Consider the following 6,906-nt stretch of genomic DNA (forward strand, 5'->3'; position numbering starts at 1 on the left):
TATATGGATGAAGAAAATGAGATTTAGAGAAAAGAGCCCCAAATTTGGTGACAACACAATTTCAATGGCCTAATTTGCCATCTTAAAGGAAGAGAGAGCAGGAAGTTAATTTATGGTGCTCTGTTGCAGATAAAGGACTGTAAGTGACCGATGGTTAACATCCCTGTGTTTCCTGTTGCTTCAAATTACGAATTCATTATTAAAATGAAAGCCGAGGATCAGTGAAAATAATACAAACTTTAGGGCTCGATCTCAACAGTGGCATGCCCTCAGAGTGCTGCAGAGCACATTCGCTAACATTGCTGCGAATCAGTCTCCATAGGAAGAAAAATGAATGACTGATTCTTTTCTGAGATCATTGACAAAAATAAAGATCAATTATAAAATGCTATTTTCTAACATGCAATAAGTACTCTTTAAATGGAAGGAACTTTGAATATTTAATCCCTTATGCGATGCCTTTGTTCTAAGGGTGGCTCTATTTAAGGGAGATCCTCAAAGAGACAAAGACGCTTCCCGGAACAGTTGGAATTCCTAGGGCAGGATAGATGGATGGTTTTAGAGGCAGAAGTTAGTCCAGTAGAAATAATATCAATAGACAGATAAAGGGAAAGACTACATATAGGAAAATGGTATGCAAGGTATGAAGTAGCAGAATTGTCTAAATTGCCATGTATCTTGACTTAGTGTCAGAGCTTAAGACATGGTTTTAAGCATTTCCAGGATGTATGTTTCCAAATATTGCTCAGTGTGTTAGGGTCTGCCTACCATTGATCTGATGGAGTCGGGTGGATGGAATTGCACGCTCTAAACATTTCATGAGCACTGCTCTTCAGTGTGCTACTTGGCAGTTCTCCCTCTGCCCTCTAACCACAACTGAATCTTTTCTTTCCTTTCTGAAAAATCATTCCTAACTAGTAGGCAACAGTGAAAGACCCAGATTCAGAATAGAGTGAGAGTTCTCTTGACAGCAGGAAACACATTAAAGAAAACCTTCTAATGGCAGGAATCTATTTAGGTTGGGTTTCCCAAGGGAAGTGGTGCAAGGACCATTGCCTAACAAAATTAAAATAAGTTTGAGGAAAGGGCTGCCACTTATTCTTCAGGGAATCATTCTATAGAAATAATGCTAACCATAGGTACTGGCTTTTACAAGAGAATCTTGCTTTCATGGAATTGTATTATTTTCAGTTAAATTACCACTCTTTTAAATGACTACAGAGCATGTTTTAATTTTCATGAGTTTATAAAATATTTGATGTTAATTAATTTAGAGTTTATAAATTCCAAAATTGTTTAATCTCATATCTAGATTTTTACATTATGATAATTTTTCCACAAATAAAATTCTGGCTACCATCATGATAGGATTTTTCCCACAATAATTTAATTTTCATCCTAATCAGGAAAATAGAAAGACCATAATACTAACAAATATTGTCACGTAAATTCAATGAAGAAAAAAAAATATGTTGTTTAAACTGAGTATGTAGTCCTGCATTAAAATTGTAATTGAGAAGGTCATTTACAGTTTCTTTTTTTTTTAAATCATTTTTAGGGGCTCATACAATTCTTATCACAATCCATACATACATCAATTGATCAGTTGTGTAAAGCGCATTTGTACATTCATTGCCCTCATCATTCTCAAAACATTTCCTCTCCACTTAAGCCCCCAGCATTAAGTCCTCATTTTCCCCTCCCTCACTGCTCCCCCATCCCTCATGAGCCCTTGATAATTTATAAATTATTATTTTGTCATCTCTTGCCCTGTCCGACATCTCCCTTCACCCACTTTTCTGTTGTCCATCCCCCAGGGAGGAGGTCACATATAGTTCCTTGTAATTGGTTCCCTCTTTCCAACCCAGTCTCCCTCTACCCTCCCAGTATTGCCACTCACACCCCTGGTCCTGGTGTCTCCAATGTAGAAGCAGAAGCTAGGCAATTGTACATGGAGTTCTATTTCCATTTTAACAGGAGACCTTTTTAAGGAAAGAAGTTGCAACTCAGAGCTTTTTTTAAAAGCACAGATTGAGAAAAACTGCATGGGCAAAAACATATCTTTTCTTGGATTTTAAAAGTAACGTAATTTTTGTCTTGGTTTTGCATTTTTGTTTTTATACCATTTAAAGAAAATGAGCGGAGCTTAAGGAGTTCTGGTGGCATCCAGGATCACACACTGGATGGCTAAATGGCCAGGCCCACAGTTTGAAACCACCAGCCACTTAAAGGGAGAAAGAGGAGGCTTTTTTCTCCCATAAAGCTACGTAGTTTCAGAAACTCACAGTATTTCTGTTATCCGGTCCGCAGGGTGTTTTTGCCCGTTTTGGTTTTTCACTTCAAAATAAGATATGTGCGGTGGGTCGGTGCACTCGGAGCTGTCGGAGTGTGAGGGCGGGACGGGAACCTGGCAGCACTATGTCTTTCTGCAGCTTCTCGAGGTGAGGTTTTCCAGAACCACTTTGAACCCGCTGTCTACGGGTGTGCCAAGTGCGGCTGCGAGCTGTTCTCCAGCCGCTCCAAGTACGAGCACTCCTCGCCGTGGCCAGCCTTCACGGAGACCATCCACGATGATAGTGTGGCCAAGCGGCCCGAGCGCAATCAGCCTTTAAGGTGTCCTTTGGTAAATGCGGCCACGGGCATGGCCATGAGTTCCTCAATGATGGCCCCAAGCGGGGGCAGTCCGCTTCTGAATATTCAGCAGCTCCCTGAAGTTCATCCCTAAAGGCAACAAGTCTGCCTCCCATGGGAAGTAAGCGGGCAGCCCAACCCCAAGCAGCCACAGGCATTGGTTACCGCCCTTTAGAACTACAGGCTACTGACCTTCAGGCAGGGAGGGCTGGATGGAGGGGTGGGGGGGTGGAGGTGTTTCCTGATGACCCTACCCCCTGTGCCAGGTTGGGGCCGAGGGCTGGTTCATCTTGGCCTCTGAGGCTCCAGGCTGGGACTCTGGTCTTAGGGTGTCTGTGTCTAAAGACATAACCCCCTTGGCTTCTCCCCTCAGCCTGGCGGCCCCTCCCTGACTGTCTGGTCTCACCCCTATGAGCCCCAGTTCCCAAAGGGGCTTCAGCCCTCACCAGGGTGCATGCTGACCCCCTAAGTTGTGTGAGCAGATGCAACCACTACAAGGCCATGTCCCCGTTGGCGGCTCGGGCCGGTCACTGCATGAAACACTCTGGTCAAATCCTTCCAGGCTCACCAGGGCACTGATGGTCTGTAACCTGCTGGGGCATGCAGGCCCATGGCACAACCCCTGCGTCCCAGGTCTCCATCTGTGTGGGAGAGCAGCCGCTGATCCATGGTCTTCCTACCAGTCCCAGGTGGGGCCTGGGAGGTCTTGTCCCACAGTCTGTATCTGCCAAGCCTGCCTCAGGAGAGTATGTCCAGAGTTCCTGCTGGCGGCCTCACCCTCTCTGCCTCACCCTCTCCAACTTTCTGAACTGATTGGCTGGAAACTAGTAAAGCAAGGAGACCCAGCAGGCCGCTGTGTCCATGACTGGGTCTGTCTCCACCCTTTAAAAAAAAAAGTGCAGTGTGCATAGGAATTTGTTCATAGTTTTTTGTTTGTTTGTTTTGTTTTTAACTATAGTCCAGCCCTCCAACGGTCTGAGGAACTGTGAACTGACCCCTGTTTTAAAAGTTTGAGGACCCCTGTCCTACGGCGTCACTAATTTGAAACTGACTTGTTATCAGTGAATGAATAACTAGGCATATAAAATCTAAACAATATCATCCTAAAACTGTGAAAATGACATAGAATAAAAGAGGACGTAATTACTTTTTAAAATAATATGTTGGTAAATGTTTAGTCTGTAGAATATCTATTGTTCCTGAATCCATGGAACACCAATTGCTCCTAATTGCCATTATGTTTCTTGCATCTGTAAATACATGTGGGAAGTTGTGCTGATAGATCTGACACCATTTCTAGGATTGCTGCTTTGTTGCACAGTAGTGATTTTACATGGGAATCCATGATTACCGTATCTGCCTTGGTCAGGGACCTGTGTAAGGGATGTCCTCATTGAATAAATACCCTGATTACCATAAAGTCGTTCCACTATTGCCTCCATAAGCTACACACTAGCTGCTTCCTAGAGTGTGTCAGTGAGCGTTTAAGGAGGTGGAGGGTCAGCTTCCCTTCTCAGTGCAGGCAAGTCTCACTGACCATTTTATCCAACCCATTGGGCTAGCAGTCCCCTCGGGGTCAACTTTTCCTGTGAATGGTTCTAGGATTACCATTCATGACTGTTGCGTAATAAGCCATACATTTTGCATCAATCCAAACATACTCTTCAATTACATAGCATTCAACACCAAAGACAAAACTATAAAGCAAACTGACTGCCATCAAATCACAGCTGACTCAGCGACCCTATAGGACAGTGTAGAACTGCCTTCGGGGGTTTCTGAGACTTAACTCTTTAAGGGTGTAGAAAGCCTCACCTTTCTCCCATGGAGCAGCTAGTGGGCTCAAACTGCTTACCTTGAGTTAGCAGCACAACGTGTACCCACTAAACCACAAGAGCGAACAAAAAAACCAAACTCACTGTCATTGAGTCAATGCCAACTCATAGCAACCCTATGCTACAGGGTGAGTTTCCCACACTGTAACTCTTTATGGGAGTAGAAAGCCCTGTCTTTCTCCCAAGCCACCAGACACTGACCCTAAGTTAGCCACTCTCACAATTTACTTAGTAATGGTTCTTCAGGAAGTTTATGATAACGGTCTACAAAGGGAAGTAGTGATTTTACATTGTAACCCTGGTTTCAAGTGTCTTGATTTTCTCTGTTCCTCTCCAAGACTACCTTCTTGGGGACCAGCTGTTGTAAGGGTACTTCTGGCTGTTCTAACACAATCACAATGTTTCTTTTCTGAATCGACCCTCAGAATAGAAGTTTCAGTTCTGACTGAACTGCTTCTGGCCTTGATTCAGTGTTACAATTCACACCTGCATTCTTTTTACTTTCCATTGAAGCTATTATTAATAATAAAAACAAAGGCTTCGTGTACCTTGCCCTTTCTTTCTCACTGTATTTCCATATGCCTCCAATTAACTGATTTCTCTAGATCAGTGGTTCTCAACCTTCCTCATGCCGTGACCATTTAATACAGTTCCTAATGTTGTGAGGACCCCGAACCATAAAATTATTTTCGTTGCTACTTCATAACTGTAATTTTGCTACTGTTATGAATTGGTGACCCCTGTGAAAGAGTCATTCAACCCCCAAAGGGGTCGCAACCCACAGGTTGAGAACTGCTGCTCTAGATCTACATTCACAATTCTGTATCCCAGGAATGGCTATTGGCTTTAGTAATGAACTGAAACTCAATAGCTGCTTTAATACATAGGCATTCTTTATTCAATCTTAAAATCAAAACCATGTTTTCCAGTGAATCTGGGAGGTCATTGCAAATCCCACATCTGACACCTATTGTGGTAGTAATCTCTTTTAGAATAATTAATACCAGACTAATAACAAGAAGTTGGAGATTAATGATGCCTCAGATGTCTAAATCTTCCATGATGTTATTCAACTCGAATCCCCTCCTCCCACTTCTCCCTTGAGTATATTCCTCAATTTCTGTTTTTTGTTAACCACTGCAGCAGACCACAGAAACTTACCAGCATTTGATGAAATGCGTCATGGGTTGGTGGGTGTTCTTCATTCCAAATCTAAATGTTAGGCAGTGGTAACCATGATGCTGGGTCCAGAGGATACACTCCACTCCTGGCTCTTGAGATCACATCCCTACTTCCCAGAAGGCTCGTTTTATATGTATCAGGATGTCGCTGCAGGGAATCCTGTTCACAATTACTCATAAATTTATCCTATCTGTATCTTCTCTACTTTCTTAGCAGACTTGTGCACCAACCTACCAGAACCTTCTTACCAACTCCACTCTTTTGTAGAGTTACATTGAATATCAATAATGCAATCAAATTAGCATATAACCTTCCAGCTTTTTAATGATACTCAAATACAGTAATCTCTTCTCTGCCTCTGGACTGTATCTTATTTATCCACATATATCCTGGGGCCTCTGGCAAGATGTTTCTAGTAGTATTGGCTTCCCACGAGTTTTAATCAGCCAGGATATTTTTCCAGGTCACTCCAGTAGCATCATTTCTCTTCTCAGCTTATATATATCATTCCCTAAAAGGAACAGTAACCTAAATAACCATGAACCAAGAATGTGGCCTCTTCATATCCTCCACCGAGATCAGACTGCTAGCGCCTATTCTTGTTCATTAGCAGATAGCGCCCTAAAAATGGGGTTATAGCCCCAAGATATGAAGTCCAGAATTATAATATATCGTATACGGGATTTTTTATTGAAAGGATATATTAATTGACCATAAGTCAAAATGCATAAGTAAACTTTAATACACATACACAATATAATATTATGAATAACTAAATAATAATAATGAAACTGTGAAACACTTTGTTACATGCATGGATTTGGAAGGCATAATGCAGAGAAAAGATCACACAAAGACAAATATTATATTAGGCCACTGTTACTAAAGAAGAAATCAAGATCAAGGTTTTCATATGAGGGGGAAGATTTTAATGCTTGCCAAGGGTGAAAAGGAAGGTCGGGGAAGGACGAATAATCGCTTACCAAATAGACAGGTTTTCAATTTGGTGATAAGGAAGATAATTTTATATGAGTTCATTGTTACAATCACTGTACCAATCCATCTTCTTGATTGTCTTCTTTTTCTCTGACTCTCCACTTTACCAAACATAATGTTTTTCCAGGGATTGAACTTGTCTGAAAACACGCCCAAAGGAAATAGATCTATGAGCCTACATTTATAGGTTTAGTATTAAGGTAGCAGAAGGACACTGGGCCTCCACTCAAGTACTCCCTCAACACAAGAATACTTTCTTCTA

General features: G+C 42.0%; 1 pseudogene; it reads left to right on the forward strand.

The window, feature by feature from the left end:
- The first annotated feature begins 2,418 nt into the window (after positions 1-2,418).
- LOC115870501 lies at positions 2,419-2,756 on the forward strand (annotated as a pseudogene).
- Positions 2,757-6,906: the final 4,150 nt, after the last annotated feature.

Source organism: Echinops telfairi, unplaced genomic scaffold (assembly GCF_000313985.2).
Source record: "Echinops telfairi isolate 266 unplaced genomic scaffold, ASM31398v2 ScPeMD7_1713;HRSCAF=2227, whole genome shotgun sequence".
Classification (NCBI taxonomy): Eukaryota; Metazoa; Chordata; class Mammalia; order Afrosoricida; family Tenrecidae; genus Echinops; species Echinops telfairi.